The sequence below is a fragment of the Budorcas taxicolor genome, chromosome 4, assembly GCF_023091745.1.
Source record: "Budorcas taxicolor isolate Tak-1 chromosome 4, Takin1.1, whole genome shotgun sequence".
Lineage (NCBI taxonomy): Eukaryota > Metazoa > Chordata > Mammalia > Artiodactyla > Bovidae > Budorcas > Budorcas taxicolor.
Window position 1 is genome coordinate 3278171 of NC_068913.1, and position 24549 is coordinate 3302719.

Genomic DNA, 24549 nt, shown 5'->3' on the forward strand with positions numbered 1-24549 from the left:
AATCTTAGGGGATTGGTACAAGAACAGGAGGTGCTTGAGCAGGCACCCATTGCAGGCTGGGATGTGTCCTGGGGTGGTCCTAGGAAGTTGACCAGAGCTCTAGGTCAATTTGTTGCCTGTGCATAGTGATTGTGAGTAAGAAAGTGTGTGCATGCACTCAGGGACTCATGCACTGGTAATTGCTGCTTTCTGCCTTCACCCTGTTCACTGGAAGGGTCAAGTCCAAGCCAGCTCTGTTTCCTTTAAGTGTGAACCTCCTTTGGTCACAATGGCCTCTATTCTAGTGGAAAGCAGTTCTGGAACAAGAGGGGCTGGAATAGATGTCTAGAGTGTGCTGGACTGTGTGCTGAATCAGTCCCAGCAAGCCACACAGAGTCCCAGAAGTTTTCAAGGTGCTGCTTCCATGTTGTGACCTGGAGCAAGCACTTCAAGGGCAGAGTCTCAGTTTCTTACAGTCTTATGGTAAATTCTATAAGTTTTAAAATTAGCTAAAGGAGCTCATCTTTCTGGTGTGCCCAATAAGTTGCTTGAATCTCTCGCTCCCCAGGGAGTATCCCCAAGCCCATGATATCCCTCTCCTATTCTATGGCCCCTGCTGGGATGTGAGATTGCTTCTCTTCCTTTCCTATCAGGCCATGTGTGTATCTCTTTACAGCCTTGGTTGTAGAAGAACCTCTCTGTCAGTCTTTAGATTGTTTTCTGTGAGAATAGCTCCATGTATAGTTGTAGTTTTGACCTGTTCACTGGGAAGCTGAGAATAGCAACACCCTACTGTACTACGGAGAAGGTGATGGCACCCCACTCCAGTACTCTTGCCTGGAAAATCCCATGGTTGGAGGAGCCTGAAAGGCTGCAGTCCATGGGGTCGCAAAGAGTCAGACACGACTGAGCGACTTCACATTCATTTTTCACTTTCATGCATTGGAGAAGGAAATGGCAACCCACTCCAGGGTTCTTGCCTGGAGAATCCCAGGGACGGGAGAACCTGGTAGGCTGACGTCTATGGGGTCACACACAGTCAGACACGACTGAAGTGACTTAGCAACAGCGACAACTCTACTATCGGGATCCCCACCAACTTTAAAAAAATGTATTCTTTTCTTAAAGGGTCATGTATTAATGGAATTAAGGCCTATTTCAAGAAGAGAGTTAAAAAGTCGGCTTAAAGCTCAACATTCAGAAAACGAAGATCATGGCATCTGGTCCCATCACTTCATAGGAAATAGATGGGGAAACAGTAGAGGCAGTGTCAGACTTTATTTTTTGGGGGCTCCAAAATCACTGCAGATGGTAACTGCAGCCATGAAATTAAAAGACACTTACTCCTTGGAAGAAAAGTTATGACCAACCTAGACAGTATATTCAAAAGCAGAGACATTACTTTGCTGACTAAGGTCCATCTAGCCAAGGCTATGGTTTTTCCTGTGGTCATGTATGGATGTGAGAGTTGGACTGTGAAGAAGGCTGAGCACCGAAGAATTGACACGTTTGAACTGTGGTGTTGGAAAAGACTCTTGAGGGTCCCTTGGACTGCACGGAGATCCAACCAGTCCATTCTGAAGGAGATCTGCCCTGGGATTTCTTTGGAAGGAATGATGCTAAAGCTGAAGCTCCAGTACTTTGGACACCTCATGCGAAGAGTTCAATCATTGGAAAAGACTCTAATGATGGAAGAGATTGGGGGCAGGAGCAGAAGGGGACGACAGAGGATGAGAGGGCTGGATGGCATCACTGACTCGACGGACGTGAGTCTGAGGGAACTCTGGGAAATGGTGATGGACAGGGAGACCTGGCGTGCTGCAATTCATGGGGTCGCAAAGAGTCGGACACAACTGAGCGACTGAACTGAACTGAATTGAACTGAACTCACTAATCCAGGATGATCTCATCTTGATATTCTTAAATTAATTATATTTGCAAAAACCCATTTTCCAAATAAGCTGCTATTCAGAGGTTGAGTATCAACATGTCTTTTAGGAGCCATCATTCAACCCAGTACAATTGCTAAAAACAAAGAAAGCTTACATTCAAAAAATATATTTGTGCAAAATTTAGAATAGTTATAACAATTACATGCTCCAGAAGACTTACAAAGGGAGGTAGAGAGGAGCATATGCTAACGAAACAGCAATCAATATTGTCTGTTTTGTTTTAAAATAAAGCACGACTATTTTGATATGAAACTGGATTTAGTTCAGACAAAATAGCACTAAACTTTGAATATAAAGTTTCAACCAAGTGAGCTTTGAGAGAAAAGAAAGAAAAGGAAAAAGAAAAAAAAAAAAAGCATTTTTAATTTCTGGAAAATAAAAACCAACTTTTCTGTTTCTGTAATATCTTATCATGTCAAGTATTTAATAGTTAAAACTCTTCAAAGGGTAAAAACAAAACAAAAAATTGAGATAACCATTATGAATCATTCTTGGATTTTTAATGAGTTCTATTAAATAGAAGCTATTATCTAGGAGCCTTTGTATATAAATTTTCCCCAAATTCAGTTTAATGAATCCTTTAATCAAAAATATTACTATCTAAAAAGATTTTGGACTATCTTAATACTTATTTTAAAGACTCATGGCCACAGAATATTAGAATATATAAGGATACACACACACATGTTTAGAAGATCTTCATTCTGAATAATATGTACTTGTGTTTCATATAGATATATCAAGGAAAAGATATTCCGTCTGTTTTGGAAGGACAATGAATTCCTATGTCTCCCAAATTCAATCTATACAAATACACAATTAAACATGTATTTTCCAATTAAATCAAGGATGAAAAGACCTTAATGGTGATAGGTGATATTTGTAATTCCCTTTTATAATAATCACATTAAAGTACCTCCTCTCTCTAGCCCTGAACATGACTTCTTTTGTGCAGTTCCATTACAAGCAAATCATTGTTTCTGGAGTTTCATCAATATTGGATTAGATCTTGCTTGATTAATTCTTGAAGCCTATTTTCTATATAGACTGCTTATTGATCTGATGCAATGCTTTGGGGCCAAACAGGATTTTTCCTACATGCCAGCCTTTCTAATCATCTATAGTTCTAATTTTCTGCCCACATTCTTCTCTTTTCCAAACCGTATACACTCAGGTCATTTTTATGGTTATTTTAAAATATATTCTAGGATTAATATTCTCTTTAAAGAGTTATATTAAAAACTGAAAACTAAACTCCAGTTAAAGAGGATTACCCATATAAAGCTGAACTTAAAAAAAAATTTACATTTTTGTCAATGCAGTAGCTGTTTGTAATAGCCATATTATTTTATTATGTCATAAATTTCTTACTGCCAATTGCCTCCTCCATAATTTCTTTATACTTTCTGTTTTCATCCCCATAACCTCCTCATCCTATACTTGTGCACTTTTTGATATTCATCTGTAATAGCTTAACATTTTTTTCCTAGATTTATTCTAATGTTGTGACTCCTTGAGATATTATGAATTTATCTGTTTGTCATCCCAAATCGGACTCTTCTACATATCTTCAAACAATGAACATATTTGTTAAGCATATGTTCTATGTCTTCTGGTAGTTTTATTGAAAAAAAAAAGAATGCTTAAGAAGTCAGATAGAAGACACAGTTCTCTTCTATGACAAAATTGTTGAGTAACTATTATTATTTTTATTTTTTACTTTGCAATATTGTATTACCCTGTATGCAAGGCAGAAGAAGAGACACAAATGTATAGAACAGTCTTTTGGACTCCATGGGAGAGGGAGAGGGTGGGACAATTTGGGGGAATGGCACTGAAACATGTATATCATCATATAAGAAACGAATCACCAGTCCAGTCTCGATACAGGATGCTTGGGGCTGGTTCACTGGGATGACTCTGAAGGATGGTATGGGGAGGGAGGTGGGAGGGGGGTTCAGGATGGGGAACACGCATACACCCGTGGTGGATTCATGTTGAGTAACTTTTAATGTAAGCATTTCAAACTGTTACTAACTCCCATAACTGAACAGGCAGCAAACTCTTTTTTTTTCATGATTTCCACAAAAATATCATTAAATTTCATACTGTATTCCAAACATAGTATTACATGTTTCCATTACTTAGCAGGCAAGCAGCATTGCCAGAAAGTAAGATTAGTGTGATGTAACTTATTCTTAGTGAACAAAACCCTGTTTTAGGACAGACATAAAAATGCTTGTGCACTAAATTGCATTTCCAGTCTCAATTTCAAGCATAATTTTTACATAGGGAAAATTAATAATCATTCTACTTTGATAACTGGAAAACATCACTACCAGTTTGTTATCTTCAAGCTCTCCTTTTCTTTCTTGATTAATCTCCAAAGATCATTTATAAATTATATTATTAGGACTTTTCAAAATGTATATTGACAAAAGTCTTTGACTATATTCATATGTAATCCCTCAGATTGTCTTTTTTAAATTTGGCCTTAAGTTCACAATTGGTTCCACCCTTTGAAAGAACATGATCTCTTGCAAGAACACGGGCCTCTTAGGAATGAGCAAAGAAAAATAAAATAGGAAAACGTGGTCCTGCCTTTTCTATTATTATATACAGTTGACCCTTGAACAATATGGATTTAAATTGCATTGGTCTGCTTATATGCAAGTTTCTTCCAATGAATGTTGAAAAGAAATTTAGGATGTTTGTAACTATTTGAAAAACAAAACAAAATAAAAAACACCTCACAGATGGACCACATAAGCTAAAAAAAAAAAAAAAAAGAGAGAGACAAAAAAGACAAAAAAGAAAGAAAGAAAAAGTTAAGTATGCCATGAGTGCATAAAATATGTAGAGATACTAGTTTATTTGATCATTTATTACCATAAAATATACAGGAAAATATTATAAAAAAGTTAAAATTTAACAAATGTTATGCACACAAACATATAGAGTCTCTATGTATCCCACTTTCAGTTGTGAAAAATGTAAACAAACATAAAGATTCAGTATTAAATAAAAACTGCACAGAACTAACTGTAGTACATACTGAACTACTCTCATAATTTTGTGGCCATTTCCTGTTGTGATTTTGGTAAGCTCAAGTGTTGTGAATATCTGCTTAAGATGTCATATAAAAGAATCACCTTCATAGGAAGAGTTTATCTTTCTCATAAATTCCATATTACAATAAAATGTGATCTTTCACAGTTCTTATTTATCTTTCATCATGTTTAGTGCAATACCATAAACACTGAGCAACATCATGGGACCTGGGAGCAGTGCTGCTAGTGATACTGCAAGAGCTCCCAAGAAATAAGTTTTGATATTAAAAGAAAGAGTTGAATCACCATATTTTGAGGTCTGCAGTTGCCTGTGATTGAAAGATATGTGAATCCAGTTAAGGGACAATTGTGAAAAAGAAAAGAAAATTCGTGAAGCCATTGCTCCTGCTACTCCTGCAAGTATGAAAAGCTTTCACTTTTTGTGAAATATGTTTTTATCTTGTGTTGAAAATGCTGCTTTTATGTGGATGCATGATTGCTTAAAGAAAGGCACAACAATGGACTTTACTATGATTTGAGAAAAAGCAAGGTCACTGTATAAAACTTAAACAAAATTAAAGTGATGGATTTGGCTTCCCTTGTGGTTCAATTGGTAAAGAAATTGCTTGCAATGTGGAAGACCTGGAGTCCATCCCTGGTTTGGGAAGATCCCCTGGAGGAGGGAAAGGCTACCGCTCCAGTATTCTGGCCTGGAGAATTCAATGGACTGTGTAGTCTATTTCTCACAAAGAGTAGGACATGACTGAGGAGCTTTCACTTCACTTCAAGGTGATAGATCTAAAGCTAGAGAATGTCGTGCTAACAAAGGATTGTTTGATAATTTTAGAAAGAGGTTTGGCTATAAAAATGTCAAGGTAACAGGAGAGGCAGCAGAGGATCTCTCAGACACTATTAAGAAAATGATCAAGAAGAAATGAAACAAATGACAAAGAATTCATCTCAAAAATATACAAGCAACTCCTTCAGCCTGATAGCAGAAAAATAAATGACCCAATCAAAAAATAGGCCAAATAACTAAACAGACATTTTCCCAAAGAAGATGTACAGATGGCTAACAAACACATGAAAAGATGCTCAAATCTCTTATTATCAGAGAAATGCAAATCAAAAATGCAATGAGGTAGCGTTTCATGCCAGTCAGAATAGCTGCTATCCAAAAGTCTACAAACAATAAATGCTGGAGAGGGTGTGCAGAAAAGGGAACCCTCTTACATTGTTGGTGGGAATGCAAACTAGTACAGCCACTATGGAAAACTGTGTGGAAATTCCTTAAAAAACTGGAAATAGAACTGTCATACAACCTAGCAATCCCACTGTTGGGCATACACACAGAGGAAACCAGAATTGAAAGAGATACATGTACCCCAATGTTCATCGCAGCACTGTTTATAATAGCCAGGACATGGAAGCAACCTAGATGTCCATCAGCAGACGAATGGATAAGAAAGCTGTGGTACGTATACACAATGGAGTATTACTCAGCCATTAAAAAGAATACATTTGAATCAGTTCTAATGAGATAGATGAAACTGGAGCCTATTATACAGAGTGAAGTAAGCCAGAAATAAAAACACCATACTAACAGCATATATATAGAATAAAACAGCATATATATGGAATAAACAGCATACTGATGCATATATATGGAATTTAGAAAGATGGCAACAATAACTCTGTATGAAAGACAGCAAAAGAGACACTGATGTATAGAATAGTCTTTTGGACTTTGTGGGAGAGGGCGAGGGTGGAATGATTAGGGAGAGTGGCATTGAAACATGTATATCATCATATGTGAAATGAATCGACAATCCAGGTTTGATGCATGATATAGGATGCTCGGGGCTGGTGCACTGGGATGACCCAGAGGGATGGTATGGGGAGGGAGGAAGGAGGGGGATTCAGAATGGAGAACACGTGTACATCCATGGTGGATTCATGTCAATGTATGGCAAAACCAATACAATATTGTAAAGTAATTAGCCTCTAATTAAAATACATTTATATTAACAATATACACAAATAAATAAAGGGTACCTGCCTGGACAGGTTTTTAATGCAAATTTAAAGTGCCTTGTTTTGTAAAAAAAAAAAAAAAAATCCACAAAAAATATTTATTAGCAAGGAAGAGAAGCCAACACCAGGGTTTAAGGCAGGAAAAGATAGGCTAGTTCTACTGTTTTGCATAAATGTGGTTGAGTTTACAATCAGGATGGAACGTTCCATATATCTGCTAACCTCAGTGCCTTGAAGGGATATATAAAAACAGTTGCTAGTTTATTCACTGCACAACAAAAAAGCTTGGAAAAGAATAACTATTTTTTTGAATTGGTTCCACTGAAGCTATGTCTTGAAAGTCACAAATTACCATGCCAGTAAGGACTGAGTTCTAAAGTTCTTTTCATATTGGGCAATGGCCCTGGCCACTCAGAACACCAAGTTCAATACTGAAGGTATCAAAGTGATCAGCTTGCACCAAGTTCAGTTCAGTTCAGCTCAGTTGCTCAGTCGTGTCAGACTCTTTGTGATCTCATGGACTGCAGCATGCCAGACTTCCCTGTCCATCACCAACTCCCAGAGCTTAATCAAACCCATGCCCATTGAGTTGGTGATGCCATCCAACTATCTCATCCTCTCTCATTCCCTTCTTCTCCTGCCTTAAATCTTTCCCAGCATCAGGGTCTTTTCCAATGAGTCAGTTCTTCCCATCAGTTGGCCAAAGTATTGGAGTTTCAGTTTCAGCATCAGTTCTTTCAATGAATATTCAAGACTGATTTCTTTTTGGGTTGACTGGTTTGATCTTGCAGTCCAAGGGACTCTCAAGAGTCTTCTCTAGCACTACAGTTCAAAACCATCAATTCTTCTCAGCTCAGTTTTCTTTATAGTCCAAATCTCACATCCATTCATGGCTACTGGAAAAACCATAGCTTTGACTAGACATTTGTTGGCAAAGTAATGTCTCTGCTTTTTAATATGCTGTCTAGGTTGCTCATAGCTTTTCTTCCAAGGAGCAGGAGTCTTTTAATACCTTGGTTGTAGTCACCCTCTTCACTTTCACTTTCACTTTTCACTTTCATGCATTGGAGAAAGAAATGGCAACCTACTCCAGTGTTCTTGCCTGGAGAACCCCATTGATGGGGTAGCCTGGGTGGCTGCCATCTATGGGGTCACACAGAGTCGGACACGACTGAAGCGACTTAGCAGTAGCAGCAGTCACCCTCTGCAGTGATTTTGGAGCCCCCCAAAACAACGTCTCTCACTGTTTCTGTTTTTTCCCCATCTATATTCCATGAAGTGATGGGACCAGATGCCATGATTTTAGTTTTCTGAATGTTGAGTTTTAAGCCAACTTTTTCACTCTCCTCTTTCACTTTCATCAAGAGTTAGTTCTTCTTTGCTTTCTGCCATAAGGGTGGTGTCATCTGCATATCTGAGATTATTGATATTTCTCCCAGCAATTTTGATTTCAGTTTGTGTTTCATACAGCCCAGCATTTTGCATGATGTACTCTGCATATAAGTTAAATAAGCAGGGTGCCAATATATAGCCTTGATGTACTCCTTTACTGAATTGGAACCAGTCTGTTGTTCCATGTCCAGTTCAAACTGTTGCTTCTCAACCTGCTTACAGATTTCTCAGGAAGTCTGGTATTCTCATCTCTTTCAGAATTTTCCACAGTTTGTTGTGATCCACACAATCAAAGGCTTTGGCATGGTCAATAAAGCTTGCCCCCAAATGTGCCTCTAATTCAACTTCCAGATCAGAAGTCATAATTTACTTTAAGTTTCATTACACATGGTAGGTACTCTAGGCAAAGCATTGTTAAGGCTATGGAAGAAAATCCTGATAGAGAGAACATCATGAAAGTCAGGAATATGTCTTAGTTGTTATGTTAATGGAAAAAACCATCAAGTCTAAAATAACAAATTCCTGCTAGAGGAAAACACATCTCAATGTTGTGTATGACTTCACAAGATTTACTACAGAGTCCATCGAGGAAATTATGAAAGAGATTGTGAATATGGCAAAAAAAAAGTAAAAGGTTGGAGGTGGAGTGTTTCAAGATATGAATCCTAGAAAAAGTGTAGAGCTAAAAGACACCACATGAGAAGAATTGACAGAAGACCATGTGATGGAGAAAAGCACTTCCCAATAAGAGCCAGGTGAGGAAGAAGACATGGAAGAAGCATCACTGGGTAAAAATTAGATATTGCACAACGTGACTGAAGAGTTCTGATTACACAGGATTTCCTTTAACTTCTTTTATGGCCTGGATCCTTTATGATTTGCACATTGAAACTAAAGCAAACAGTGGAAGAATGATTTATACTATATAGAAACATTGTCAGAGGAAAAAATAAATAGCGAAAGTTCAGACAGAAATTACAATGTATTTACATGAAGCTACAATTGCCTCTCCTTCTTCCCACTCCATGTTCTCTACCTCTTCTACCCCCACTACCCTGAGACACAAGGCCAACCGCCCTCTTCTTCCTCCTCCTTGTCAACCTACTCAATCTGAAGATGGCAAGGATAAAGACCTTTATTGTGATCAACTTCCACTTAATGAATAATAAATCATGATCACACTCGACAGTAAAAAAAACTTACCTGTTGTGCATATGTTAATGTCTTTGTGTGAAAATCTAATAACTAGACAGCAAGAACTATGTGAGACATTTTTGTGTCATCATCTTTATTATTGCTTTAGTATACATTCTGTAGAACATGATGTGCAAGTCTTGTATTGAAGGAGAGCCTACTCTTACCTAGGAATAAGTGAGAGATTACAAATGCAAAATTAATAATGTTACTTTTCTTTGGAGAAGGCAATGGCACCCCACTCCAGTACTTTTGCCTGGAAAATTTCATGGACGAAGGAGCCTGGTAGGCTGCAGTTCATGGGGTCGTTAGAGTCGGACACGACTGAGCGACTTGATTTTCACTTTTCACTTTCACGCATTGAAGAAGGAAATAGCAACCCACTCCAGTGTTCTTGCCTGGAGAATCCCAGGATGGGGAAGTCTGGTGGGCTGCCGTCTATGGGGTAGCACAGAGTCGGACACAACTGAAATGACTTAGCAGCAGCGGCAGCGACTTCTGATCCTGGAACTGCAAGCAACCAGTCTTAACTGGTAGTTTACTTAGTCTGCAAAGCATGTGTCAGCTATTTTAAATCCAATTTTTAGGTAAAGTGAGTGAAATTCAGAGTGGTTTAAAGAAGCTACTTTAGGCATGTTGCTATTAAACATATATATATATATATATATATATATATATATGGCAAGTCCAAGTGTTCCAACCCTGTGGCCAGTAATCTATTACACAGCTGCCACATCCCTTAAAATATTAAAATGATGAAATATGGAGCAGACATGCCATGGTATTAAAGTTGGCAATAACAATGGGAGAGTAATGGGAATTGCTCTAGCTACATATACAAATTTTATCAGGCATGTTGATAGTCCAAATGAGATTAAAGGCCATTAATTTATAAGAACACCCCAATACTAGTCTTGCATTTGAAGAGAAACATATGGTAAATTTGAAGTTAAATTATTACTAATGCATGTAGAGAATCTAAAAAATAATAACATAGGAATTTTACATTCAAGACTTATAACTAGATAAAAGCTGCTAGATAAAAATTTTATAGCCATGGTTTCTTGTTAAAACACAAGATCTTAGATAATATTTAAATAAACACATAATAAAGGTACAGATATTCTTAAGCATTTAAAAATGTTTCTCCTTTATAGTTTAATATACTAAAATACATTTAATTCTACATGTATTCTTTCTGTAACATGCATGAAATATAGGTAAGACACATTGAATGTATTTGTAATAATATCCTGCTTTGTTTCAACAGTGAAATATAAATTGTATGTTTAAGCTATAAGGATACTCTGTACTCAGAATCACAATTTATATTTTAATATATATAAATGTTAAACCTGAGAGCTGTATTACAATTATTTCAGTCCTCCTTTCCCGATAATTCAGGATCAAATTAAGAAATAGTTGACACATTAGCCGGCAAAGAATCTGCCTGCAATTCAGGAGAGCCCTGTTTGATTCCTGGGCCAGGAAGATCCGCTAGAGACAGGATAGGTTACACACTCCAGTATTATTGGGTTCCATTGGTAACTCAGATGGTAAAGAATCCACTGCAATGAGGGAGACCTGGGTTCTAGCCTGCCTTGGGATGATCTCTTGGAGAAGGCAAAGGCTACTCACTCCAGTATTCTGGCCTAGAGAATTCTATGGACTGTATAGTCCATAAGGTCACCAAGAGTCAGACAGGACTAATTGGCTTTCACTACTAGGCATAGAGCCCTATACAGAAAAGGAAAAGCAGACAATGTGGTATCAACATCAAGGTATTTCACCTGGATGATAAACAAGTACAATTTTATTTATTTGCAAAATGTTTATTGGAGTATATTTGATCTACAACAATGTGTTAGTTTCAGGTGTACAGCAAAGTGAATCAGTGATACATATAGCTACTTATTTTTCAATTCTTTCCCATATAGCACAATACACAGGATGTTTTTTATTCTTACAAATAAATTTTAGAATCAGTTTCTCAAATTTCAACACATATAAGATTGATACTTTGTTTGGCTTTTCATTACATTTATAGATCAACACTTCTTTCTTCACTTCTTAAGAATACTTACATAAAATCATAAGCAGATTTTGAATTTTATCAAGTGGCTTTTTGCAAGTATCAGTGTTTTCATTTTAATCTTTTCTTCATTAGTCAAATGGTTGGAAAAGCTGGCAGAGAACATCTTCCTTGGTAATATATTGCTGGAACATGATGCCTAACTTTTAGAGAAAAATGGTACTTTTGGCCTCGCATAAAATGAATCTCTACTTATAATTGTTTATATTTGTTTTAGTACCAAAGTGTCTTTTGGATTTATAAAGTGACATTTTCTATATCTTGCAACCTTTATTTTCTTCTGAGAAACTTAGTTATTGGCATGTTATAAGCAATTGAAAAATAAAATTATTTAGGATTAGATCTCCTATGAAAGCAATTTGGGAGCAGCTGTAATTTATTTCATTGTCATATTGTTCAATTTTTATTTTAAAAAATTGTTTTCAGGTAGTTTTGATCATTCAAAATATTTTACAGCAATTCACTTTTGTTGATTTTTTCCAACATGATTAATGTGTATTATCATTTAAGTTCCATTAAACAAATAAAAAAAGAACATTTTCTTTCTCTACAGTATCATCTTTCATTTTCTTAAATAAACATTTCTGTATATCTTTATTTTTGAGACATTTCTCCAGCAAGTAGTTTATATGTAAAGATAGAATGTCTTAAGTCCTGTTTTCTTCAAATCTTAATAATGATTATTTTTCTAAAATTTAATACCATTCATTTATTTCTAATTTTTCTTTTAAAAATAAATCAAATATTTTCTCAGTTTTTTTGAGTGTGATCACCCATTATCATATTTTATAAGCACTAATGAATAATATTCTTATTACAGCTGTATTTTAAATATTTTGTAAGTAAAAGTTAAAGCTTTCCAAACAAAGTTAGTAAGATGCACATTTTGTTAATTTCTAATTAGTTGAAATAATTTTGATTGAACATTTTTGGTACTGTGTTTCTCTGATGACAAATATGGATAATAGTAACATTTTCATTCAAGTCCTGGTGGTTGGCTAACACAATAAACTGACGTCTCTTACTTAGTACAATGCTTGATATATATTTAGTGCTCAATAGAGACACCATTAATAGCTCTTATCTATGTTATTATTACTTTCATTATTCCCAAATAATATTATCTCATTTTATGATCTCTGAAACTTATTGAGGTTTGACTTGTGTCTTGGGATGCAAACACATTTATATATATTCCTGGGGCATTTGTGGAAAAGGTTTATTACTGTAGGACAGGCCTAGTTTAAAACTACTTGTTCTAGCACTATATCTATAACTACTTTCCTTAAAAAAAAAAAAAAAATCGCTTTTCAGTGTGAGAGATGTAAGAGTTTTTTCCCACAATTTTAAGTTTCTCCACTTACATAATGTTTACATGTCTTAAGTTTGTTTAATTCCAAAGATTTTGCTTCTCTTGTTTATCTCATTCTTTATTAAATGACTAAACACTTTCATAATAATCGTACATAACATGAAAGGAATACCTAACATTTAGTGTGAAAATATTGTTGAAGAGCATTTTGTTTCATGTAGTTTTCCCCTGCCACTAACATATTTGCAATTGATATGAAGCATTGTTTTAATAATTACCTTGAGAACCCCATGAACAGTACTAAAAGGCAAAAAGATAGAACACGGAAAGATGAACTCCCCAGGTTGGTAGGTGCCCAATAAGCTACTGGAGATTAGTGGAACTTCAGAAAGAATGAAGAGATGGAGCCAAAGTATAAACAGTACCCAGCTGTGGATGTGACAGGGATGGAGGCAAGGTTTCATGCTGTAAAGAGAAGTATTGCCTAAGAACCTGGAATGATAGGTCCATGAATTAAGGCAAATTGCAAGTGGTCAAACAGGAGGAGATGGCAAGAGTGAACGTAGACATTTTAAGAATCAGCTAACTAAAACGGACTGGAATGGGTGAATTTAACTCCTATGACCATTATATCTACGACTGTGGGTACGAATCACTTAGAAGAAATGGAGTAGCCACCATAGCCAACAAAAAAAGTCCAAAATGTAGTACGTAGATGCAATCTCAAAAAAGACAGAATGATCTCTGTTCGTTTCCAAGGCAAACCATTCAATATCACAGTAACCCAAGTCGATGCCCTGACCTGTAATGCTGAAGAAGCTGAAGTTGAACGGTTCTATTAAGACCTACAACACCTTCTAGAACTAACACACACACACAAAGATGTCCTTTTCATTATAGAGAATTGGAATGCAAAAGTAAGAAGTCAAGAAACACCTGGAGTAACATGCAAATTTGACTTTGGAGTACAGAATGAAGCAAGGCAAAGGCTAATAAGAGTTTTGCCAAGAGAACACACTGGTAATAGTAAACATCCATGGTTAATTTCAAAATCAAATTGATTATATCCTTTCCAGCCAAAGATGGGGAAGCTCTATACAGTCAGCAAAAACAAGACTGGGAACTGACTGTGACTCAAATCATGAACTCCTTATTGCCAAATTCAGACTTAAATTGAAGAAAGTAGGGAAAACCACTCGACCATTCAGGTATGACCTAAGCCAATTTTTTTACGATTATACACTGGAAGTGAGACATAGACTCAAGGGATTAGATCTGATAGACAGAGTGCCTGATGAAGTATGGACAGAGGTCTGTGACATTGTATAGGAGACAGGGGTCAAGATCATCTCCAAGAAAAAGAAATGCAAAAAAGCAAAATGGCTGTCTAAGTAGGCTTTACAAATAGCTGTTAAAATAAAAGAAGCAAAAAGCAAAGGAGGAAAGGAGATATACCCACTTGAAGTCAGTTTCAAAGAATAGCATGGAGCGATAAGCCTACCTCAGTGATCAGTAAAAAGAAATAGAAGAAAAATATGCAAAGAGTCGGGCATGACTGAGCAACTGAACTGAACTGAACTGAACTGATAGAATGGGAAAGACTAGAGATCTCGTCAAGAAAATTAGAGATGCAAAATGAATATTTCATGCAAAGATGGGCTCAATAGAGGACAGAAATGCTTTGGACCTAACAGAAGCAGAAGGTAGTAAGAAGAGGGGGCAAAAATACACAGAAAAACTATACAGAAAAGATCTTCATGACACAGATAATAATGATGATATGATCACTCACCTAGAGCCAGACATCCTGGACTGCGAAGTCAAGTGGGCCTTAGAAAGCATCACTATGAACAAAGCTGGTAGAGGTGATGGAATTTCAGTTGAGCTATTTCAGATCCTAAAATATGATGCTGTGAAAATGCTGCACTCATTATGGCAGCAAATTTGGAAAATCCACAAGAAGCCACAAGACAGGAAAAGGTCAATTTTCATTCCAATCCCAAAGAAAGGCAATGCCTTTGGCACATCTCACAGAACAGTAAAGTAATGCTCAAAATTCTCCAAGCCAGGCTTCAACAGTATGTAAACCATGAACTTCTAGATGTTCAAGCTCGTTTTAGGAAAGGCATAAGAACCAGAGATCAAATTGCTAACATCTGTCGGATTATCAAAAAAGCAAGAGAGTTCCAGAGAAACATCTATTTCTGCTTTATGGACTATACTGAAGCCTTTGACTGTGTGATCACAACAAACTGTGGAAAATTCTTCAAAAGACGGGAATACCAGACTACCTTACCTGCCTCTTGAGAAATCTGTATGCAGGTCAGAAAGCAACAGTTAGAACTGGACTTGGAACAACAGATTGGTTCCAAGTTGGGAAAGGAGTATATCAAAGCTGGAAATTGTCACCCTGTTTATTTAACTTAAACGCAGAGTACATCATGAGAAACACTGAGCTGGATGAAGCACAAGCTGGAACTAAGATTTCTGGGAGAAATTTCAATAACCTCAGATATGCAGATGACACCACCCTTATGGCAGAAAGTGAAGAAGAACTAAATAGCCTCTTGATGAAAGTGAAACAGGAGAGTGAAAATGTTGGCTTAATATCCAACATTCATAAAATTAAGATCATGGCATCTGGTCTCATCACTTCATGGCAAATAGAAAGGCAAACAGTGGAAAGAGTGAGACACTTTATTTAGGGGGGGGGGGCTCCAAAATCACTGCAGATGGTGACTTCAGCCATGCAATTAAAAGACTCTTACTTCATGGAAGAAAAGTTATAACAAACTTACACAGCATATTAAAAATCAGAGACACTACTTTGCCAACACAGGTCCATCTAGTCAAGGCTATGGTTTTTCCAGTAGTCATGTATGGATGTGAGAGTTGGACTATAAAGAAACCTGAGTGCCAAAGAGTTGATGCTTTTGGACTGTGGTGTTGGAGAAGACTCTTGAAAGTCACTTTGACTTCAAGGAGATCCAACCAATCCATCCTAAAAGAAATCAGTCCTGAATATTCATTGGGAGGTCTGATGTTGAAGCTGAAACTCCAAAACTTTGACCACCTGATGTGAAGAGCTGACTCTTTTGAAAAGACCTTGATGCTGAGAAAGATTGAAGGCAGGAAGAGAAGGGGACGGCAGAGGATGAAATGGATGAATGGCATCACTCACTCAATGGACATGAGTCTGAGTATACTCTGGCAGTGGGGATGGACAGGGAGGCCAGGCATTCTGCAGTACATTGGTCGCAAAGATTTGGACACAACTGAGCAACTGAACTGAACTGAACTGAACTGATTATTTTAACATATATGATTTTTCTAAAAGTAATTCTTAATTGAGGAAATTTTAATATGTACATATTGAAAAAGTGCTTGCCTTGAAGAAGCAAGATTGACATGTCTTGTTTCATTCCTGATGGTATAGTAAGAGGGCACCTATCACATCCAATTTCACTATGAAATACATGCTATGAAACAGGAATACTTTAATTGAAGTAATTAAAAATTTATAGCTTAGAATATGCACTTACATAATGCTAATGCTTATGGAGCTAAATATTTCAAGTAATATTCTGTTTCAACAAGTTTAAATGGACTACAAAAAGATTTTTGTTCAAGTAACAGAAAAACTCACACTTGCTATAAATTATCATAGAAAGTGTAGGAATGTGAAATAATCTTTCTTGGCTTTGGTACAGAGTGGTGTGATTGATGGCCTATATAATTACACAGCGAGTGTGATCAGTGTGCAAACTGGGGGAAATTTTTCTTTAAGTATTATTCTGAAGTTGTTTCCAACTACTTGCTGAAGTAAATTTGGAAGCAAACAGCACAATAGCATTACAATTATATTGAGTTCAATTGGAATGCATATTGCTGATAATTTGCAAATTGATTTTTATTTCTGAAGAGTATAGCAAAATGAGTCTTCAGGGTGGGTTCCCCTCAGGAATTATACATTATAATTACTTGTCTAAATATTTTGTCTCATTTTTAAGCTTAAATATCAATATCATCTTAATTATAAGTAGGAAAAACTGGAAATTTTTCCTATCCAAGGCAGTTAACTATGCATTGGTTTGAACTCCCTTCAGTCATCTGAAGTGATTATTTATCTGCAACTGTGCACTTCTGTATTTTATTCATAAAATTCCAGGAGAATAAAAAATTGCCTCTAGTTATAGAGAGGCCTGGAAAATGTAGCCTCAACTGATTCTTCCTGTCAAGACTTGAGTATTCATAGATTACAGCAGGTAGGCAAAAACCCCTCCCCAAGAATAGCACTCATCTGGAAACATAGCGTCAGAAAGCATCAAGGTGCACTGGAACTCTGGTTTCTTTGAATGAATAAAAAACCAGTACAGAACAGAACTTATCTCCAATTTTGCATCTCTCATTCCTTGCATCATACTTAGCACATTCAGTAAGTATGCTCCAAGCTGGTATGGAAAAGGTAAAAGTGAAACTGCCACCTGCATGCTCTGTAGAACTGATGAGTCTCCATGTAGGACTCTCCAAGGACTCCACAACCCTGAAGCTGCCAGGGACAATTACAGCATCAAATAAGTAGAAAGGGAAGATCATTGTCACCTTCTACCCACTCACCTACCATTTTTGAGAGCTGGCAGGGTTTCTGTATAAAAACAAACAAACTGGAGGAGTTTAACCAAGGAATCTTGGAATCCCATCTTCTGCTCTGCTTGATTTTAGCCTCCTTAGAAATAGTGGAAGATTATGTGAAGTGTAGAAAGACTGAAATGCAAATATTCCTCCAAAACAGTTAAAATATTTTCACAAATATTTGCTAAAAACAAGAAACAATTAAGGTTGTACAGGTTGGCATTATTGAATGAAAATTACTAGATATACATTTTGACTTTGTGAAATATTTAATGTGTAGGAGTTGGAGGAATGGGGTGAAAAGTGTAAAATCTCTACAGTTATTGAATCCATTTATTTTGTGCATATTGCTATACTATGAGGATAAAGTTGGTGAAAACAAAGATACTGTTATAATTTGAAAGATGTTTTCTAATCATGAAAGCAACACATCCTTAAAACTACACAAAGTGTTGGGGTCAATTGTTGCTTCATTTGGCTGGTCATTCAATCAACCTAGAAACATACTTATTGGCTCAGTGATGAGGTGCTTTACTCTGTTGGATTGCCTTCCATTCCCTAGGAAAGATCAGTAAATATCAAGCAACTGAGACTGAAATGCAACAATAAAGAAAGACACACATTCCGGAGAATGCATATGCAGTACTAAGCTGAGAGAACCCGTGGGACTAAAATTTAAGTCTAAAAGGCAACATAACCATAATTTCTGAGATATTCAATACTAAATCTATTTAAAAATGCATTAACTAATGCTGTCATTTTTAAGTTTATGGCTTGTCCTTCATTTTTATTGGAAAGATAAGAAAGGGAAATTCAGCCCATAAATTTTATACAAACACGGCATTTCTGCACTTTGACACAGTACACTTTATCAGGCACACAGAAATCATATCAGAGTTTCTGTTACTTTCTTACTTGGTTGATTTATTTGTTTTCAGGCCAAATTGTATTCAAGGCAAAATAATAAAAGAGAACACCAGGCTGTTTCTATTGTAAAACACAACTCACTCTGGTGTTATATATGAAAAGCTATAACATAAAATATTTGAAATAAAATATTCATGATGAGATATTCTTTGATAAATCCATAAAAACCATGGAGCCCTTTGTTCAAAATGTATATAAATGTATACACTTCACATAAGCACATACAAATACAAAATTTCACATAAACTTTAAGAGGGCACACAGAGGAAATAATTATAAAAGAAACAATAAAAACCTTTTGGAAAACCTAGTAAAGTAAATATGTAAAGTACATGATAAAAACTAGTAAATGTTGTACCTGTATCTAAATGTTTATATCTTTGCCTGAATATTGTAACAATGAAAAATTCTGGATTGCTTGATTACCACAAAAGAATTTTTTAAAATATAGTGAAATTTTATAAGAAGAAGATAGAAGTGTTAACCAGAAGAATAAATGTGAAAATGCTAGAACCCAATTTAAAAAAAATCAAATTAATTGTTGAGGTTAACATATGCTTGAATAAGAAAATTAGCTTCTAGTTTCTGAAGGTGTGTTATGTGCCAAGAGTTACTTAAATGCTTAACACATATGAATACATTTGTTCTTCACAGAAACCTTTGAGGTAGATAAATAAATTGAGGCACGAAATCTCATACCAGAAATGGGCTTATCTGGAGGTAACATAAACTCAGATAAACTGCACCAGAATTCAGTACATTACTCAGTGTATTATATTACCTTCCTTTAGAGAACTATAGTAATGAAAAATGGAAACTGTACAATTAATAACAAGTTATGGGCAGAAAAATCACCTCTGAAACAGAACTGCTCATATAGAATATGTATATGAGAAGCAAGTCTCCATAAAAGCAAACTAATCAGAGTAATTTTCTTAAATAAAAGTGAGATGCTATTACTTCGTTGCTCACATCTTACGGTTTCTGATTTCACTGAGTCTTTAAAGTAAAATTATACAAGGGTCTTTGTAAGATCTAAATCATCTGATCCTCTATCAGACTCTAGGAGTTTTCTTCCCAGGATCCATTTTCACTTCTCCATTTTGGCAATAAAATCCCTCGAGGGTTTCCTGGGCAATGGACATCCCATTTTGGATTATCTTTCCCAGCCTCCGGTACAGATAATTGCAATGAGGTAAGATTGTGGTGTGGTTAAGTTTTAGTCATGTTGTGCAAGAGAACACAGTGTGTGATATGTCAGCTTAGGGACTTTACAAGGAAGTCCCTTGCCTTTCACTTCTCATTTCCTTATGGGTAGAAAGCTTGGAATATGGACTTGGTGCTAGTGGTCATCTTTTGATCATGAAATGAGAAAAATATTTTAAAAAGTAATGAAGCAACAAGAGAGAAGGAAGTTGGAACTTGAATGAACCTGTAATTAAACTCTCCCTCCTTTCTGAGACACCTGCTGTGTTTATATTGCTATATGCAAGAAAAATAAATTTATCTGTGCAAACCAATTATTTTCTGTTTTCTTTGCTACATCTGTGTTCTTACTTATACAGGCTGTCTGCAATCCTGGTGGCCCAGCAGTAAAAAATTCACCTGCCGACTCAGGAGATATGGGTTTGATCAATAGGTCTGGAAAATCCCCTAGAGAAGGAAATGGCAATCAACTCAAATATTTTTGCCTGGAAAATCCCATGGACAGAGGATCTTGGCAGGCCACCATCCATGGGGTTGTAAAGAGTTGGAGATGACTTAGCAACTAAACAACAGCTGTGATCTCTACAATTATGTCACTTACCACTTTCCCTCTTTGTACATCCAATGGCTACAATCACCTGTTTTCCACTAAAAACAGAACAGTACATGAACCAAGAACTTCCAGATGTACAATATGGATTTAGAAAAGACAGAGGGACCAGAGATCAAATTGCCAACATCTGCTGGATCATAGAAATTCCAGAATATTTCAAGCAATTCAAGGGAATTCCAGAAAATTGTATACTTTTGCTTCATAGATTATGGTAAACCATTTCACTTTGTGGATGATAGCAAACTGTGGAAAATTCATAAAGAGATGGGAATACCAGATCACCTTACTTGCCTCCTCAGATATCTCTATGCAGGTCAAGAGGCAACAGATAGAGCTAGACATGAAAGGATGGACTGGTTCAAAATTGGAAAAGAGTACATCGAGGTTGTATATTGTCACCTTATATACAGAATACATCATGGGAAATACTGGCCTGGATGAAACTCAAGCTGGAATAAAAATTGTTAGGAGAAATATCAATAATCTCAGATATGCTGGTGACACCATCAAAATAGCAGAAAGGGAAGAGGAACTAAAGAGCCACTTGATGAGGGTGAGAGGACTGTGGTTTGAATTCAACATTATAAAAACTAAGATCATGGCATCCTGTCCCATCGCTTTATAGCAAATAGGGAAAAACTGAAAGCAGTGGCAGATTTTATTTTCTTGATCTCTAAAATCACTGTGGATGGTGATTGCAGCAATTAAATTAGAAAAAAAAAAAAAAAAGAAACAAAAAACCAACCCTTGCTCCTTGGAAAGAAAGTTGTGACAAACCTAGACAGCACATTAAAAAGCAGAAACATTATTTTGCTTACAAAGGTCCATACAGTCAAAGCTATGGTCTTTCCAGTAATCATGTTTGCATGTGAGAGTTGGACCAGAAAGAAGGCTGAGGACTGCAGAACTGATGATTTCAAACTGTAGTGCTGGAGAAGGCTCTTGAGAATCCCTTGGACAGCAAGAAGATCAAACCAGTCAATTCTAACGGAAATCAATCCTGAATATTCATTGGAAGGACTGTTGCTGAGGCTGAAGCTCCAGTGCTTTGACCACCAGTTGTGAAGAGCCAACTCGTTAGAGAAGATCCTGATGCTGGGAAAGATTGAAGGCAGGAGGAGAAGGGAGAAACAGAGGATGCAATGAGTAGATGGCATCATCAACTCAATGGACATGAGTTTGAGCTAACTCTGGGAGACAGTGAAGGACAGGGAGACCTGGCATGCTGTAATCCCTCGGGTCACAAAGAGCCAGACATGACTGAGCAATTGAACAACAACAACAACACTCACAATTAAAGAATTTCACAGCTTTGCTTTCCTACACCTTGGATGTCCTCCTCACAAATATTCCATGACTGCCCACACACTTCTTGAGTAAACGTAGATATTCCCTGACTACTTTACAGGTCCATGCTCATCTCCCCACCTCTCCTGATTTTTCATTGAATTCTCCTTTTATCATACATTGTCTATATTCTTCTAATAAAATTAATTTCCAGGAGTAAATGAACTTTATTCATTTAGTTTTCTTTTGAATCCTAAGAATGCAAAATAGAGAGCAGCAGGGAGTTGAAACCTAATGAATATTTTAGGACAGATGACTAGAACAATAACAAAAAAAAATCTTTAAGGTGAACGTGAAACAATCACATAATCAATCATATATTAGATCACTAAGAAACGTTAATGTTATAGGGAGTTACAAGAAATATTCTCTTTAAAATTCAGTGAAATGAGAAATTTAAAAAGTTTTTCCACATGGAAATAAACGAAAATCATTATTACACAACTTTTGGATGAAAAATAATTAGAAACATGAAAAAAGCAAGCTGTCTAAAATATAGCTATAATAAAAATACTGTATATCAGGTTAGGACATTGGTTTATATTTATTTTGTCAGCTTTATTTAGATATGATTGAAAAATTAAAGTGGTAAATATTTAGGTTGTGCAATGTGATTTTTCAATGTATTTTTCAATGTGATTTTTCCTGATAATTTGATAAACACATGCATTGTGAGTTTCTACATTCAAGTTAATTAATACCTCTGTCACTCACATCAGTACTCTTAGCAAATTCCAAACAAAATATTTCAACATAATATTTGTTAACAATAATCACCATGTTGTTAGATTCCATGGTCTCTTAGATGCCAGAATTTATTCATCTTATAACTAAATCTGTATCTTTCAACCAACATCTCTGCATTTTCCCCATTCCCTAATCCATGAAAAACCGTATTCTACTCTCTGATTATGAGTAAAACTTCTTTGAATCCACAGGTATATGAGATTATTTGGTTTTTGTCCTTCTGTTTCTAGCTACTTAGCATAATGTCTGGCATAATGTCCTTCATAATGTACAATTGTCACAAATGGAAGAATTTCCTTCTTTTTAAGGTTGAATAATTTTATATTGTATAAATGCACCATACTTTTATTTATTCTTCCTTTAATGAACACTTAAAATGCTTTCATATCTAGGATATTGTAAGTAATGCTGTGGTGAACATTGAATTTCTGATGTCTCTTTGAGATTTGCTTTCATTTCCTTTGCATATAGCGCAGAAGTGGAATCACTGGATCTTATGATAGTTCTATTTATAATTTTTTGAGGAAACTGCATATTGTTTTTTTAAAGTGACTCAGTTATTTACATTCCCACAAACAGTGCAAAGAGTTCCTTTTTATCCACATCCTTGCCAACTTATTTTTTATTTTCTTATATGATAGCCATTTCTGGCACCTGGTATTTTCCAATGAGTCAACATTTTGCAATAGGTCGCCAAATTATTGGAGTTTCAGCATCAACAACAGTAATTCCAATGAATATTCTTGGTTGATTTCTATTAGGATTGACTGCTTTGATGTCCTTGAAGTTCAAAGAACTCACAAGAGTCTTCTCTAGCAGCACATTTCAAAAACATCAATTTTCAGTGCTTAGCTTTCTTTATGGTCCAATTCTCACATTCATACATGACTAACAGAAAAAAAAAAAACAAAAAAACAAAAAACATAGCTTTGACTACACAGACATTCGTTGGCAAAGTAATGTCCCTGCTTTTTAATAAACTGCCTAGGCTTGTTATACCTTTCCTTCCAAGGAGCAAGGTCTTTTAATTTCAAGGCTGCAGTCAAAGTCTTCAGGGATTTTGGAGATCAAGAAAATAAAATCTGTCACAACTTCCACTTTTTCATCTTCTATTTGCCATGAAGTAATGCGACCATGATATTAGTTTTTTTGTTTGTTTTGTTTTTCATGTTGAGTTTTAAGTCAGATTTTTCACTCTCCTCTTTTATGTCTTTAGTTCCTCTTCACTTTCTGCCATTAGAGTCATATCATCTGAATGTCTGAGGTTGTTGATATTTCTCCAGGCAATCTTGATTCCAGCTTGTGCATCTTCCGTCCTGGCATTTTGCAGGACTTTATGCAGTCATTTTGCATAGAAGTTAATTAAGCAAGGTGGCAATATATAGCATTGTCACACTACTTTCCCAATTTTGAACCAGTTCATTGGGTTCTAACTGTTGTTTCTTAACCCACATACAGATTTCTTAGGAGGTAAGTTGGTCTGATCTCTTGAAGAGTTTTCCATAGTTTGTTGTTGTGCACACAGTGAAAGGTTTTAGTATAGTCAAAGAAGCAGAAGTAGACGTTTTTCTGGAACTCTTTTGCTTTCTCTATGGTCCAACAGATGTTGGCCATTTGATTTCTAGTTACTCTGCCTCTTTGAAACCCAGTTTGTGTATCTGGAAGTTCTCAGTTCACATACTGCTGAAGTCTAGCTTGAAGGATTTTGAGCTTAAACTTGCTAGCATGTGGAATTAGCACAATTGTACTGTAGTTTGAACATTCTTTGGTATTGCCTTTCTTTGGGATTGGAATGAAAACTGACGTTTTCTTGTCCTGTGGCCACTGTTGAATTTTCCAAATTTATTGACATATTTATTACAGCAGTTTAATGGCATAATCTTCTAGGATTTTCAATAGCTCAACTGTAATTCTATCACCCCCATTAGTTTTGCTTGTAGTATTGCTTCCTAAGATCCACTTGACCTCATACTTCTAGTATGTCTGGCTCTAGGTAAATGACCACACCGTTATGGTTACCCAGGTTGTTAACACCTTTATTGTATAGTTCTTCTTCTTCCTTTTTTTTTTTT